At 40.2% G+C, this 17,927-nt stretch overlaps 1 protein-coding gene across 1 annotated transcript in view; it reads right to left on the reverse strand.

Moving 5' to 3' along the window:
- The window catches only part of ednraa (endothelin receptor type Aa), an 86,563-nt gene extending 69,068 nt beyond the window's left edge, over nucleotides 1-17,495 (reverse strand). Inside the window, exon 1 of the mRNA XM_028802716.2 lies at nucleotides 17,136-17,495. The gene's annotated coding sequence lies outside the window, so the exon portion shown is untranslated. The remainder of the gene's footprint in view (nucleotides 1-17,135) is intronic.
- Nucleotides 17,496-17,927: the final 432 nt, after the last annotated feature.

The raw sequence follows: 17,927 nt of genomic DNA on the forward strand, positions 1-17,927 counted from the left end.
GAGATTCCCATAAAAAGACCATCTCTGGGGCTTTACTGGCAAAGGGAGCATCCTTTGGATTGTCTTTGATGTGACAACTGAACTGCTGTATACAGTTTGGCTCATTGCATCTCCAGAAATAAGTAAAGGAGATGAGAGCAGAGCCAGAAAAACAACGCATTCCTCCAGTGAAATGTATGAGCTTTTGAGATGCAGGGTTACATGGTGGTGGTGGTGGGGGGGGTCTATGAGCGAGATGAGGGAACCATTAGTGACCATGGAGTGAGTTGTTAGGAACTGTTAGGCATCAACAAGGAAGGGTTATTGGGGTGAGGAATTTCTGGAGATTTGACTTACTGACGGCAAGAAAGAACAAGCAGGGTGAGTGAAGAATGGAATCAGGAAAAAGGAAAGAACAATTTAGACGAGAACATTCAGACCAACAAGTCCACCAGTCCTGTTCATCGCGATTCTCCATAAATTACTGTAGAACATTAGAACAATCAGGACAAGAACAGGCCATTGAGCCCAACAAAGCTTGCCAGTCCTGTCCACTTAATTCTCCTAAAATAACATCAAGTTGAGTTTTGAAGGCCCTCTAAAGTCTTACTGCCCACCACAATACTTGTTCTCCTAATCCGTGTGTCTGTGGCCCTGTTTGTGAAGAAAAACTGCATAATGTTTGTGTGAAATTTACCCTTCACAAGTTTCCAACTGTGTCCCCGTGTTCTTGATAAACTCATTTTAATGTCACCCCTCGATCCACAGGACTAATTCCCTTCATAATGTTAAACACTTCACTCAGGTCACCTCTTATTCGCCAGTAAAGGCTCAGCTCTTTTAATTTTTCCTCATAACTCATCCCCGGTAGCCCTGAATCAGCCGAGTTGCTCTTCTCTGGACTTTCTCTAGTGCTGCTATGTCCTTATGGAGACCAAAACTGCACACAGGACTCCAGATGAGGCCTCACCAGTGTGTTATAAAGCTTGAGCAGAACCTCCTGTGACTTGTACTCCACACATCAAGGCGCTATATAACCTGTTAGCCTTCTTAATGGCTTCTGAACACTGTCTGTTTTAGTTTTAGCTTTAGTATAGATAGATAGATAGATAGATAGATAGATAGATAGATAGATAGATAGATAGATAGATAGATAGATAGATAGATAGATAGATAGAAAGATAGATAGATAGATAGATAGATAGATAGATAGATAGATAGATATGAAAGGCACTATATAATAGATAGATAGATAGATAGATAGATAGATAGATAGATAGATAGATAGATAGATAGATAGATGAAAAAGGCACTATATAATAGATAGATAGATAGATAGATAGATAGATAGATAGATAGATAGATAGATAGATAGATAGATAGATATGAAGGGCACTATATAATAGATAGATACAAAAGGCACTATATAATAGATAGATAGATAGATAGATAGATAGATAGATAGATAGATAGATAGATAGATAGACAGATAGGAAAGGCACTATATAATAAAAAGATAGATAGATGAAAGGCACTATATTGTAGATGGATAGACAGATAGATGTGAAAGGCACTACATAATTTGATTGATAGATAGATAGATAATGTGAAAGGCACTTTATAACAGATAGATAGATAGATAGATAGATAGATAGATAGATAGATGAAAGGCACTATATAGAAAGATAGATAGATAATGTGAAAGGCACTATATAATGAGGTTATTATTGAATCTAACTGTTTAAAAAATTATTTATTGATATATATTGGAATGTTTTGAAATAAAAAGAGAAGTTAATGGAAGGATATTCATCTTAACAGTGTTAATTCTTCTGGCTAGAGTGAGATGAAGGGTTGACCATCTATGCAAGTCTTGCTTAATTTTTTCCATACAGACGCCAAAATTTTGTTGATAAAGAGCTTTATGTTTACTTGTGATATTTACCCCTAGGTATTTAAACTGATCTGCTATGGTAAAAGGTAGGGTGTCTAATCTAATATTATATGCTTGTGAATTCACTGGAAAGAGTATACTTTAATTCAGATTAATTCTAAGACCAGATATCTTTTGAAATTCTGTTAGTGCTGTTAAAACAGCGGGGACAGTGTTTTCTGGGTCTGATATATATAAGACCATATCATCTGCATATAGAGAAATTTTCTGTTCCAGTCCTTCTCTGACAATCCCCTTTATCTGATAAGAATTTCGGCAGTGAACCGCCAGTGGTTCAACAGCGATTGCAAACAACAGTGGCGACAAGGGACATCCTTGTCTGGTACCACGTTCTAGTTTAAAGTAGTCTGAGCAAATGTTATTAATACAAACTGAAGCTTCTGGATTGGTATACAGTAGTTTGATCCAAGCACAAATATTCGGGCCAAACCCAAATTTCTCCAATGCAGTGAAAAGGTAATTCCATTCAATCATATCAAATGCTTTTTCTGCGTCTAATGATAGTAATATCTCTGGGGTGTTTGATTTTGCTGGTGAATATATAACATTAAACAAGCGTCGGAGATCTGAAGATAGGTGTCGGCCTTTAATAAATCCAGTTTGATCTTGTGATATTACCGAGGGCAGCACTTTCTCCATCCTTCTAGCTAGGATATTTGAGAGTATCTTAACATCATTATTCAGGAGTGAAATTGGTCTGTATGATGCACATTGTAACAAGTCCTTATTTTGTTTAGGAAAGACGGTGATTAATGCTTATCGAAATGTTTGAGGTAGTATTTGGTTGTCTCTGGCTTCTGTAAATGTTGCCAATAAGAGGGGAGCTAGCTGAGTGGAGAATTTCTTATAAAATTCTACGGAGTAACCATCAGGGCCTGCTGATTTCCCGCTTTGTAGTGACTTTATAGCGTCTAGTAATTCCGTTAGCGTTAGAGGTTTATCCAGTGAAAGGCACTATATAATAGACAGATAGACAGATCTCTATAGCCAGCTTTATTAAGATGTACAGTTTCTTTTTCCTGAGTCCAGTGGAAAGTCAAAACATTTTAAATTGCAGCCTTGTGAAAAAATGAAGAGCAGCTCAGCTAAATAGAAAAGGAAATGTCTACTTGATCTTATATAGGAAGCTCATCATGACCGGAAGGAAGCACAAGAACACCCTCTAGCCAGCTTAGTACGGAAGCCAAAAGCAGCTGGCAGCCTCTCTGTAAATGGAAATCGAGCACCTGACAGCACACGGCCTCCCACATTATACTGAGAGACTGGACTTCCTCTACCTACCTATCTGTTATATAGTGCCTTTCACAACAGCTCATCAGTTGTACAGTCCCTTCCATATCAATCTGTTTTTTCTTTCATATAGTGCCTTATCTATCTATCTAATTTGGCTTTTTTGACACTGATCAATGGAATGAGACTTTCTAACGTCAATGTAAAAGTGTTCTAAATGAGCTACAAAAATGCAACCCAAAATAATTGATCTCATACGTATTCACCCCGTTAATCTGACACCCCTAAATTGTCACTGGTTCTGCCAGTTGGTTTTAGAAGTCACAGAATTCGTTCAATGGAGCTCTCCTGTCTGAGGTTTTATCTGATTGTGGTATGAGTCCACCTGAATGTGGAAGTTCTGCTTAATCAGTACGCTGGCCTGACCTGCACAATGAAGACCAAAGGACAGTCTAAGAACTCCGTGAAATGCACAGGTCAGGGGACTGGAGACAAGAAACTATCCAAGTGACTGAATATCCAGTTAAATCAATCATTGAGAAATGGAGAGCATGGCACAGCTGGAAATCTGCTACAGCGAGCCATCCACAAGAACTGAATGATTACGGTGCCAGAAGACGAGGAGTGAGGGAGGCCACCAAGAACCCTCTGAGAATTGTGAAGGAGTCACAAGCTACAGTGGCCCAGAGGCCGAGATTGGAGAGACCGTGCAGAAGGCAGTTGTTGCCCGGGTTCTTCCACCAGTCACAGCTTTATGCAAGAGTGGCAAAGAGAAAAAAAATGTTCAACTGATCCTTTTAAAACTGCGCCTTGTATTTATTCAGGGTGTCTTTTGAATGAGCAAAAACAGAGGAAATCGGGAAGGGGGCCAATACTTTTTCATGGCACAGTAGGACCAGCTGAATTGCTTAAAAGTGACTTTGTCTGATGGCTTTGATTTCTGAAGGCAGCCTCCTTTTTTAGGTGCCATGACACCGAATGGCACTCAGGCACCAGCCGGTGGGTGTTTGTGAGTCCAATCACATCACATCACACACACACACACACACACACACACACACACACACACACACACAGCCGCCAGTCCCAAGTGTTCAAGACAGGCTGACAAGCAGAGCCGCCAAGCCCTCTCTAACACTCCCTATCAGGATCCACATTTAGCTCAATGCTTTTATGACCACTGGGCATCATGGCTGAAAGATAAGATAACAGGACAGGGAAAGTGGGCTTCATGAAGCACTTAAGGGGGTCCTGCAAGAGCACAGAGAATGGGGGGAGTAAAAATAAAAAGGAAATTGAAGCAGTTGATTAACGGAGCTTCTCAGCAGCAAAGTAAAGAGTCCCGGAGAGGAAATGAGCCAAGTGCACCTCATCTTCATTTTCTATGCTATTCCAGTAATGGAGTCGCCCAATTACGGTGACAGGAATTTGTGACCTTGGTGAGGCTCCTTTTCCAAAAATGAGGAAAGAAGAACGCAGAGTTTAAGGTCAGACATGGTGGACGCACCCGCTTCACTTTTTATTTCTTTTTTTTAAGTCCAAAACCCCTGAAAGTTGACGGAGGCAGCGATGCCAAAATACACAGGGAGGCAGACTCCAGATGTGAGGGACGGAATGGCAGCTGGGGGGGCTCGGGGGGTGATTTGGTCTGATGCAGCAGTTAAAAATAAAATAAGGAGACAAGAGGGGAGAAGGGAAAGAGTAGGGACAAGAGAAATGGTGGACAGCCGTGTGTGTGCGGATCTCTGCTGACGGCAACAAGACCCTAAACGGCTCTGATGGAGTCCCCACCTCCTCCAGTGCCCACCATGGAGCGGAATTTGGAGACCAAAGATATCCAAGACAGGGTGGCACAGGGGATACGGGCAGCAGTCGGACTAAAACTGCAAAGACGCAGGGTTCAGGTTCTACTGCTAGGGTGGTGTGCCAGTGGCATGTAGGCCGGCCGTCAAGATGTTAGAACAGACTTGCGTGATTCTCTATAGGAACGCTTAAAAAAAGAAAAAAGACCACGTGAGCATCTCTGGTCCTGAAGAAACGACAGCTTGGTCAAGGGCTACTGCCAGGCTGGATGGAGGACATCGGCGGACAGCGACTTTCAGAGATGTTTAATTAGAGTCATCATCAGAGGGAATGATTAGACGTACAGGAATCAATGGCAATGTATAGCAAATGAGGAAGGGGTGGGGTGGTAGGTGGGTGTAACGGCGGGCAGGGGAATCAATAAGGTGTTGGTCATAAAATCTTATTTAATATGCGGATGTTCTTCCTTTTTAGCATATGCGGGCTTACAAAGACGAACATCTGAATAATAAAAAACACTTTATGACCAACAACTGTATTGATCCACCATCTTGGACTCCCAGCCCCTCGTTTGCTGTATGTTGCCTTTGATAATTGTGCGTCTAAAGAGAGGGTGGCACTTTTACTCTGACGATGCCTCCATCCATCCATTTTCAACCCGCTGAATCTGAACACATGTTCACGGGGGTCTGCTGGAGCCAATCCCAGCCAACACAGGGCACAAGGCAGAAACCAATCCCGGGCAGGGTGCCAACCCACCGCAGGACACACACAAACACACCCAGCACACACTAGGGCCAATTTAGAATCGGCAATGCATCTAACCTGCATGTCTTTGGACTGTGGGAGGAAACCCACGCAGACACAGGGAGAACATGCAAACTCCACGCAGGGAGGACCTGGGAAGCGAACCAAAGTTCTCCCAACTGCGAGGCAGCAGCGCTACCCACTGTGCCACCGTACCGCTCATGATGCCTCCTGGTAATAATAATAATTCTTTGCATTTCTATAGCGCTTTTCTCACTACTCAAAGTGCTCAGCAATTGCAGGTTAAGGGCCTTGCTAAAGGGTCCAACAGAGCAGAGTCCCTATTGGCATTTACGGGATTTGAACTGGCAACCTTCCGATTGCCAGTGCAGATCCCTAGCCTCAGAGCCACCACTCCGCCACAGTAGGAACTGAAAGCTTAGAAATAAAAATATATATATATATCTAGTATAAAAGTAAATCTTGAAATGAGAGGGTGGCATGGTGGCGCAGTGGGTAGCACTGCTGCCTCGTAGCAAGGAGACCTGGGTTTGCTTCCTCTGGGTTTCCTCCCACAGTCCAAAGACATGCAGGTTAGGTGCACTGGTGATTCTAAATTGTCCCTAGTGTGTGCAGGTTTCCTGCCTTGCTCCCTGTGTTGGCTGGGATTGGCTCCAGCAGACCCCCGTGACCCTGTAGTCAGGACAAAAGTGTCAAACTCCAGGCCTGGAGGGCCGCAGTGGCTGCAGGTTTTCATTCTTCTTTTCTTTAGCCCTGTTTTAAGGATTCAGTCCCCTGAATTGATTCTTTTCTTCATTAAATGCGAGCCAACAGATGAGAGTTTGCATGTTCTCCATCTGCGGTGGGTTGGCACCCTGCCCGGGATTGGTTCCTGCCTTGTGTCCTGTGTTGGCCGGGATTGGCTCCAGCAGACACCCGTGACCCTGTGTTCGGATTCAGTGGGTTGGAAAATGGATGGATGGATGGATTTAATTCCATGACTTGTTGCTGCTCTCGTTCTCCCACAGCAGACATTTCCAAAACTGTTGATTGTCTGTTTTACCGAGACCGTCACCCTTCTTTATTTTCAGCTATTGTGTGATGGGCACAGGTTAGCTGGTCATGTGGTGGCTTGCTTTGTGTCTCATTATTGTTTGGCTGCTAATTAAGGACAAAGAAACAACTAAGGGGTCTGGGTCACATCAATTAAAACAAAGGCATAAGAAGTTAATTAGCAGCAAAAACTGATCACTATTTAAGGTGATGGTTAGAATGAAAACCTGCACCCACTGCGGCCCTCCAGGACCGGAGTTCGACATCCCTGAGTTAGGATATAGCGGGTTGAATAATGGATGGACCTGCCTTGTGCCCTGTGTTGGCTGGGATTGGCTCCAGCAGACCCCCGTGACCCTGTAGTTAGGATATAGCAGGTTGGATAATGGATGGATGTTCCTCCTCCACTACCTGTCTGGCAAGCTTCGTCCCGACTCTGGGTGCCTGAATGGGTCCTGGGAGTACTTCAGGTGGCTCATCAGCGTTACCTGGAATCACTCCCAGGTGTGGTGGAAGTCCACTGTAGGGCTCTGCCGCTCACCCTGGCAGCCCCCACAGAACCCAACAGGGCCGTAGTAAACTCCAACTCCCAGCATACCCTGCAAGAATCTGTGGTGCCACAGCTGCCCAGGAGTGCTACTCTCTAGTGTAATGCCCTGTGGCTACTCTCTCACCCAGTCCTTCCATCCAGCTGACGTCCCAAATGGGTAATGACCATGGCTGCCCATCACAATATATATATATTGTAATAAAGGCGCTATATAGTGCCCGACCCAGCACAGACTTACACAGAGGCACATGTAAAATAAACAGTTTCTTTATTTTTCTTCAACTGGAGGGCACGTCTTCCCTGTAATCCCTCCAGCCACAACACAGTCCCACAAGCACTTAATATATCACAAACAACACTTCTTCTCTCCACCTTGGCACCACCACTCCTCTCAGGCAACCTCGTCCTCTTCCTCCCGATTCTGGCTCTTTTTATAGTCCACCCAGAAGTGCTGCAGTTGCTTGATCACCTGCGGCTAATTGCACTTCCGGGTGGGGCTGCAGAGATGTCCAGGTGGGTTCCTGGCTCCATGCAGCACCACCTGACGGCCACCCCAGCTCCCCACAGGGTTGTGGAGAACTCCATCTCCCAGGAAACCCTGCGGGAAACTGAGGCACCATCGTCAGCCAGGGAGGCTGCCACCAAGCGTCCCGGGGGAGGTAGTGAGATGTTCATAGCTACTCCCCCGGAACATATACAGAAGGGGCGTCCCGGCCGGGTCTATATATATATATATATATAGTCTCCAGAATAATTGGAGATTTTAAACATTTTTTTTCTGGCCACCCTGTTCAGCTGACCTTATTTTTATGTAATTTCTGATATACTTTATTCATTCCCAAGGGGGATCTGTCTTTTCGCATGACCTTTGGACCTTATCATCAGACTGTCATTTAGAGACCTCCAAACACAAGTTTATATTTAAGGTCTCTGTTTTTCTTTTCATTATGTTTCTGTCTTATGTAAGTGCGCATTAGATATGTATTATTATGTACTATGTATTCATTATTATTCTTCTGTAATTTAATTTTTTTTGTTTGTAACTACAATACTTCTTTGGCATGTTTTAAAGCACTTTGAGTGACATCCTGCGCATGAAAATGTGATATACAAATAAATGTTGTTGTTTTGTTTTATTTCAAATAGACCCCCAATTAGTTTGAAAAAAAAAAAGAGTGTGAATTCTGTCTTATTACATACGGACAGAGGCAGCAGGGGAGTCGAGGAAGATTCTAGTTGGATTTGATTTTATTTTGTTCCCTTTTAGACTTTCACGTGCATCCTGAAGAACTTTATCAGTGCTTAGAATGTTGAGTGAGTGGCAGCGCAATCAAACAGCGGGTGGGCATGAGGGGCTGTCAGGGGTCAGGTCACAGGACGGGTCACCTTGGGAGTGAAGCAACATGAATTAGCAAGCAGGCATATGGCCAGCACCTGTGAACCTGGAGGGGCTTTATAACCTCTGGGAGCTGGGGGGTGGGGGTGGTCTTGAAAAGTTTCAAGAGTACTTCCAGTACTGAGAATTAAAGATTAATTTTTTTAAAGTATGATAATTAGGGAAAAAATTGCAAAAAAATGTAATAGATAGATAGATAGATAGATAGACGAAAGACACTACATAATAGATAGATAGATAGATAGATAGATAGATAGATAGATAGATAGATAGATAGATAGATAGATAGATAGATAGATAGATGAAAGGCACTATATAATAGATAGATAGATAGATATATGAAAGGCAGTATATAATAGATAGATAGATAGATAGATAGATAGATAGATAGATAGATAGATAGATAGATAGATAGATAGATAGACGAAAGACACTACATAATAGATAGATAGATAGATAGATAGATAGATAGATAGATAGATAGATAGAAAGATAGATAGATAGATAGATGAAAGGCACTATATAATAGATAGATAGATAGATATATGAAAGGCAGTATATAATAGATAGATAGATAGATAGATAGATAGATAGATAGATAGATAGATAGATAGATAGATAGATGAAAGGCAGTATATAATAGATAGATAGATAGATAGATAGATAGATAGATAGATAGATAGATAGATAGATAGATAGATAGATAGATAGATAGATGAAAGGCACTATATAATAGATAGATAGATAGATAGATAGATAGATAGATAGATAGATAGAAAGATAGATAGATAGATAGATAGATAGATGAAAGGCACTATAAAATAGATAGATAGATAGATAGATAGACGAAAGACACTACATAATAGATAGATAGATAGATAGATAGATAGAAAGATAGATAGATAGATAGATAGATAGATAGATGAAAGGCAGTATATAATAGATAGATAGATAGATAGAAAGATAGATAGATAGATAGATAGATAGATAGATAGATAGATAGATGAAAGGCACTATATAATAGATAGATAGATAGATAGATAGATGAAAGGCACTATAAAATAGATAGATAGATAGATAGATAGGTTTTAATTGTAGTGTAGTCAGCAGGATAAGACATATAGATAGATAAATAGATAGGAAAGACACTATATAATAGATAGATAGATAGATATGAAAGGATCTGCACTGGTATCTCGAAGTTTGCCGGTTCGAATCCCTGTCACTGCCAAAAGAGATCTTACTCTGCTGGGCCCTTGAGCAAAGCCCTTAACCTTCAATTGCTCCAGGGGCAATGGCTGTACAATGGCTGATCCTGCACTCTGACCCCAAGGAGTATACAAAAACTAACAAATTCCTAACACAAGAAATTGTATAAGGTGAAATAAAGAACAAAAAAAAAAAAACCAAAATATAATAGATAGATAGATATGAAAGGTACTATATAATAGATAGATAGATAGATAGATAGATAGATATATAGATAGATAGATAGATAGATAGATAGATAGATAGATAGATAGATAGATAGATAGATAGATAGGTTTTAATTTTAGTGTAGTCAGCAGGATAAGACATATAGATAGATAAATAAATAGGAAAGACACTATATAATAGATAGATAGTTGTGTTTCAGAAGGTAGCTGCTCATTGGCAGAGATATCATGGCCACGTGCTCTTCTCCCCACACGGTGGATGCTCTCCCGTCAGAGCTGAACACCATCAGATACGGTGGCGACGTCTGACGTTGGAGCGCACCGACCTTCTGCTTGGTCAGAGATACCTTGCCAACTTTGTACATTTTTGGCAAAGAGACCACAGCTATATTCTCGCCCCTGATAGCAAAACCAAAAATCTTGTATATCAAGAGATCCTAAGATACGAAAGCTATCAATATAAGTTCTTCTCAATACAAATTATTACATTTTTTTATTGATTGTCTTAAAGTTTGTCCTGTTTCACCGCGGGTGGGGCAGCTAGTAGATATTAAAAACAGTAGTGGCCCCACCACTGGACCCTGCTGGTCACCACTCTTAACTTTACTCAGTTCTGCTGAGGTTCCTCGCACCTTCACCCTTCCTGTGTGTGAGCCAATTCTGCACCCAACTACACACCACACCCTGAACTGCCACTTGTTTTAGTTTGATGCCCACCCTCTAATGTGGCACTTTATCAATTGCTTTCTGAAAGTCCCGAAAAATAATCTCATCTGCTCCACTCTGATTATTTCCTTTTGCTGCGCCCTCATAGAATTCCAGCCTGTTAGTACAACACGACCTCCCTCCTCTGACCCCATGCTGACTGTTCACTGACACTCCTGTCCTTGCCAGGTGTTGCTTAATCTTATCCTTAATAATTCCTTCCATTCATTTTCCTGTGATGCACGTTAAGCTTACTGGCCTGTAGTTGCTTGGATCTGCCCGCTCATCCTTTTTATATAATCAGATAATATTTGTCATTTTCCAGTCCTTCGGCATTTCTCCAGTGCACAGTGACTTCCTAACAATAGACATTAAGGGTTTATATCTCTACTCGCTAACCGCCTTAAGAATTCGACTGTAAAACTCGGGCAGAACATACAAAGTCCACTCAGACGATGACCAGGCGCTGAACTGGACCCCAAAATGTTGGACCCCTGAGGCTGGGGTGTTAACCACCGTGACGCAGATTTCAAAATGTCTCGTCAAGTCCAAAGCGGCACAGGGAGCGCTCCGAGCCGCAGCCTGGCATAGCCGACCTTGCCTTGGCTTAGTGCCACACGAGGAGGCGGATGAGGCACTGATTAGATTTCTCGAGAAATGGCCTGGGGGGTCCCTCACGTTTGTTTAAACACTCCTTTACGTCACTTTTAATTTTTGAAGCTGGAAAATAAGTTTGTGGCTTCTTGTAAGTGGGCACTTGCAGAAGCTGCGAAGCTTCATTTCACACGACGACGGAATGGCGGAGCCGCTCGGCTTCTAATCATCAAACTTCTAACGTGATTTCGACGGAGTGACTTCTGCATTTTTGACGGCCCTCGTTTCTTTTTGCATTTGCAGAACTTGAGCACATCGCATCGGACAGCGCAAACGTTTCTATTTTTTTGCACACTTTCCTCTCTCCAGGCACTGCTTTCAAAGCCCCAGTCCCTCATGTTTCACAAGGCGTTCCCACGATTTCTTTTTTCGCTGCCCCTGGCAGGCAGGAGTAAAAGTTCAGTTTTACGTCGCACAAGCGCCTCACTCTCTAGAGATAGCATACTTTGGCCTTTTGTCACTCTTCCAAAATAGTTTCCCAGGCAGAATTGAACTTTTTTTTTTTTGCTTTTGCTTTTCACCAAATTGTGCAAAAGTTTATTGCCGATGTTTGAATTTTACAAAAAGGGAATCGCAACCGGCTGGAGATTAACAATGAGCCGTCATCCACCGCAGCTTCATACAATTAAAGGAATCCAAAGCTACTTCAAAAAACGCGGATAAAGAACCAACCGACCGATCGCTTCCTTCAGTCTGTTCTTCATCCTTTCAGGGTGGCATGAGGAGCTGGCATCGACTACAAGCCAACCCTAGTCGTTTGCAGGGCACTCGCTTACACAAGGCGCCAACCCGTTTAACACGCGTGTTGTTTGGCATGTGGGGACAAACCCGGAAAAAAACTCCAAAAGGGTCCGCTGCCAGGCCAGGATTTGAACCCAGGCTCTCAAAGGTGTGAGGCAGCAGCACTGCGACACTGTGCCGTCCGCAGTCAAACAGCGGATAGACGGTTATTAAAAATGACAAAAAACCGTTAGAGCGCTGGTGACAATTACCGTCTCTCTCTCTCTATATATATATCTATCTATATATATAACGTACTCTTTGCATTTATTTGACAGTAAAACTATTTCAACCATATATATATATATATATATATATATATATATATATATATATATATATATATATATATATATATATATATGTAATTTCACCTTTACAGAATAAATCTATATATATATGCATATATTCTGTAAAAGTGAAATTTCCTTTTGTAATAAATAAAGCACTATCTATCTATCTATCTATCTATCTATCTATCTATCTATCTATCTATCTATCTATCTATCTATCTATCTATCTATCTATCTATCTATCATATAGTGCCTTTCATATCTATCTATCTATCTATTATATAGTGCCTTTCTATCTATCTATCTATCTATCTATCTATCTATCTATCTATCTATCTATCTATCTATCTATCTATCTATCTATTATATAGTGCCTTTCACATCTATCTATCTATCTATCTATCTATCTATCTATCTATCTATCTATCTATCTATCTATCTATCTATATATCTATTATATAGTGCCTTTCTATCTATCTATCTGTTATATAGTGCCTTTCACATCTATCTATCTATCTATCTATCTATCTATCTATCTATCTATCTATCTATCTATCTATCTATCTATCTATTATATATTTTCTATCTATCTTTCTATCTATCTATCTATCTATCTATCTATCTATCTATCTATCTATCTATCTATTATATCTTTCATCTATCTATCTATCTATTATATAGTGCCTTTCACATCTATCTATCTATCTATCTATATATCTATCTTTCTATCTATCTATCTATCTATCTATCTATCTATCTATTATCTATCTTTCTATCTATCTATCTATCTATCTATCTATCTATCTATCTATATATCTATCTTTCTATCTATCTATCTATCTATCTATTATCTAATGCCTTTCACATCTATCTATCTATCTATCTATCTATCTATCTATCTATCTATCTATCTATCTATCTATCTATCTATTATATAATGCCTTTCACATCTATCTATCTATCTATCTATCTATCTATCTATCTATCTATCTATCTATCTATCTATCTATCTATCTTAGTACCGCTCTTATCCATTATATAGCGCCTTTTATGTCCTCCCTTCTGGAGCACATTTTCATACACAGGACTGCAGCTCAAAGTGGTTTAGAAAAACTCAAAGAAAGAGTGACAAGCCAGAAGAAAAGGTAAGAATAACAATAAAAAACAAAAAATAAACCAATACGGGCTTACATAGCGTAGATATTTAATTAGCAGAAAGGTAGACTTGTTAAATGTACAGGAGACTCCTACTCAAGTCTCTAAGGATCAGGTCAGATGGCCAGGGGGAAAGAGAAAAAACTGTAAAAATTATAAACTCCAAAAAATAAATGCAAATGTCCATCTGTCCATCCATCCATTTCTTAAGCTGCTCATCCAGGTCAGGGTCACTGGGAAGCTGGAGCCTATCTGAGCAAGCATCGGGCACAAGGCAGGAATTACATGTGGGCAGAGCACCAGACAATCGCAGGGTAAAACACACACACACATAGAGCACACATTGGGGGGCCAATTCAGCAAAACCACACGGACACAGGGAGAACACGCACATTAGACACAGGCATATATATATATATATGTATATGCCACACAGTCACAAACCCATATATACTGTGTATACATATGTGTGTGTGTGTGTGTGTGTAAGTATATACACAAATATTGCATATATATACTGTGTATTTACTTGAATAGACTTTATACAGTACAGTATACACTGTATGCATGTATAGAGTATATTCCAGTAGAATTCATACTGTATATACTGAGGTATACACTAAATGAACAGACAGATCTAATGTAATCAAATCTCTCATCTCTCCACTTATCTTGTTCAGGTTTAAAGGCAGTTTGCGCTTATACTAACAGTGCTGGGTACAATAGCAACTCACACAATAGCAGAATATAGTACATACACACACAGATACACACACATATATATATTTATATATATATAAACATATGTATATATATATATGTACCCCAGCTACCTTTCAATCAAATTAAGTACATTTAAAGTATGCTGCTTTTATATTTATTTTTTTTGTATTTATTTTCTATATTAAAGTTCTCAGTATCAGTTGGCAACAGAGGTCACCAGGATGAATGTATTAATCAGTCACTTCTGCGTCATTAAATTTTAGCAAATGTTTTCTGTGTTCACAATAAGACATGTAAAACAATGACATCATTTGTGATGAGGGTCTACCTCTGGTGCAGCTATTAGTCACGTTACAGCAGTGTAACAAGAGCTTAAGAAAGGCTTTGTGTGTGTTTGTAGAAATGAGGGTAAATATAAAGGGCTACCTATAGTATGTCTAAAAGTCATATATTAATATACGAGTTATTAGGAAACATAAAACACCAAAGAGACATCAGGCCAGGGCTTCATCGGCTGGATCAATTAGTCACTCACTGCTGGGTAAAAAGAGCTCAGTAAAGACGCCCATTTAAAACCAATAAGGGGCAAACAGATGTGCCTTAAATCTCCAATGCCTCAGAGTTACTCGTTATGCATATATACTGTATATATAAACAGTACTTATACTTATTAAACATAATGGATTAAACAAGTCTGACCAAGTACAATGTTACATAACTGATCACCACAAGTGTATAACCAAACAGAACAACACAAGATGAGCAAATCTTCCATTGGTCACAAGAACCCATCAAAACCCTCATCAGTTAGACAGACATACACTGAAGAGAAAGTCATCTAAAAAACCGTGATGGAGTCGGCCCTTCAGATGAAGGTGGGCCACTCATACCATCTGTACGGAGTTACGCATGAAAAGAACCTAGATTGAGATTTGATGCCATGCAGAGGTGGCATCACTAAATGTCATTCAACAACAGACCTAAGTGGTTGAGGAGGAGCAGAGGACCTCACAAGTGTCTCCATTTGCGTGGGTGTTGACCTGCTGACTCCATAGGCAAGCGTCAATATAAACTGAAACACTCATATGTAAATATGAAGTACACAAACACACATATAGATTAGATGAAACTTTTTTAGATAGATAGAAAGGTTTTAATTTTAGTGTAGTCAGCAGGAATAGATAGATTTTAATTTTAGTACAGTTGGCACAATTACATAGATAGATAGATAGATAGATAGATAGATAGATAGATAGATAGATAGATAGATAGATAGATAGATTTGTAGTGATAAAGTGCATTACATTTTTCATTCCAACAGATGGCACACCACATACAGATAGATAGATAGATAGATAGATAGATAGATAGATAGATAGATAGATAGATAGATTTGTAGTAATAAAGTGCATTACATTTTTCATTCCAACAGATGGCACACCACATACAGATAGATAGATAGATAGATAGATAGATAGATAGATAGATAGATAGATAGATAGATAGATAGATAGATAGATAGATAGGCATGGCACTGTATAATAGATAGATAGATAGATAGATAGATAGATAGATAGATAGATAGATAGATAGATAGATAGATAGATAGATAGATAGATAGATAGATAGATAGATATTTTCAGACTAGAGGTTTAGAGTAGAGACACACTCATCACTTCTGAGCCAGCAGTGTATATAGTATATATAGATAGCTAATGTACATAGTAAATATAAAGAATAAATATATCTGTATATGAAGCATATATAGATATAGATATAAAAGCATGTATATGCGGATTTAATATATGTATATATTTACATGTTATAGGATGTTTGTATAAATAAATATACCTATATTCATATATATATATATATATATATATATATATATATATATATGTAGGAAAATTTAACAAAAGAAAACAAATACATTTATACCCATATATATGATATCTATATGATAGCTATCTATTATATAATGCCTTTCACATCTATCTATCTATCTATCTATCTATCTATCTATCTATCTATCTATCTATCTATCTATCTATCTATCTTACAGTACCTATCTTATCCATTATATAGCGCCTTTCATGGCTGTCTATCGAACAGCTCAGTTATTTGCTGACAGACTTTGTTCTGTACACACATACCGTGTACTTGATATGCACACACACTCGCCCATTGTCTATAAACTCACACACACACACACACACACACACACTTGTTTCTTATACTGCTATATGTTACACACACAGTATAGACTCCCCCATGTTTGCCGTGTCTATCAAAGTCCAAAGGCACATCTAAAAATACACAATCAGCTCCTCCATTTCTGCTCTCTAATTTGTGAACAACTCAGAAACAAGACTCTTTATTTTTCTCCAATCTTGTTTGCTATTTTTCAAGTCCGCGCTCCTCTCTGCTCTCCAGACTGCGCCTGCCGGTGTGGTGCGGAGGTCCCACATTCGCTGATCCACATAACGCCAGTCAGCCGCGCGTTTTTGAGTTTCTGCAGATCAAGAGCTCCGATATGTCAGTCGGGTCAAACTCGGAGGAGATCTGCACCTCACTTGCTCTGCTGGATTTGTGAGTGCAACCCAAAACAAAGTTAATAAACTGTATAAATAATAAATGCTCTGTTTTTTTTTTTTTTGTTGTTGTTTTTTTCACCTACCGTTTCTAAAGTGTGCTTTTCCCCAGGAGCCAAAGAACGCAGTTTCCAGTAGAGCCCCCAGACATGAGTATCATCACATCACATGCGTAATTAACAGACCGCCAGACTATCAAAGAGTGTGAGTATCCCACTTGGATTGCGCGTCTGCTCTGAGGTGCTCAGCATTCTGTCTCTTGCTTTTCCTGTTGAAGTTTTTTTTTTTTTCTCTGCCTCGAAGCTTGTCTGGAGTGGAACAATTTGACTGGGTGGGATCACGAATCTCCACCTCCACCAAATCACATTTAAGGCCCCCCAAAGGAAACGGCAGCCCTAAGTATATCGCCTGCTGACAATCATTGCGGAGCTGTGGCTCACAGGAGTCTGGGAACAGAAAGCCCATTCCCGCACAACACCCCCCCCCCCCCCCCCCCCCCTCCTCTCCATCAACCTTCACTTGCCCACCCTCCCCCATCTTCCATGTTGGCCAGCAATTTATTTTTGCGAAGCTCTTCTAAGCAGAAGTGAAAAAGCAAAAGAAAGCGCAGGGTGCCCTTCGGCTGTTTCCTGATTACCTTCAGCTGCTCAAAATGTGTGTTCAGGGGTCCGTGGTGGGACGCTCAGTGTACTTTGCCCCTTTTATATTAAGGATTTCATAGAAAGTGAATAATTATTGCTAATATCAGACACATCCTGTGTGGGGTCTGCAATGAGGCCAGGTACCTTTGGGACTGAGCTTTGAAATAAATGACATCACTGAGAGGGTGGGATACACTTCACCTCAGGTGCCCCCTCCAGGATAGGGTCCTGCCCTTG

Source organism: Erpetoichthys calabaricus, chromosome 5 (genome assembly GCF_900747795.2).
Source record: "Erpetoichthys calabaricus chromosome 5, fErpCal1.3, whole genome shotgun sequence".
Classification (NCBI taxonomy): Eukaryota; Metazoa; Chordata; class Cladistia; order Polypteriformes; family Polypteridae; genus Erpetoichthys; species Erpetoichthys calabaricus.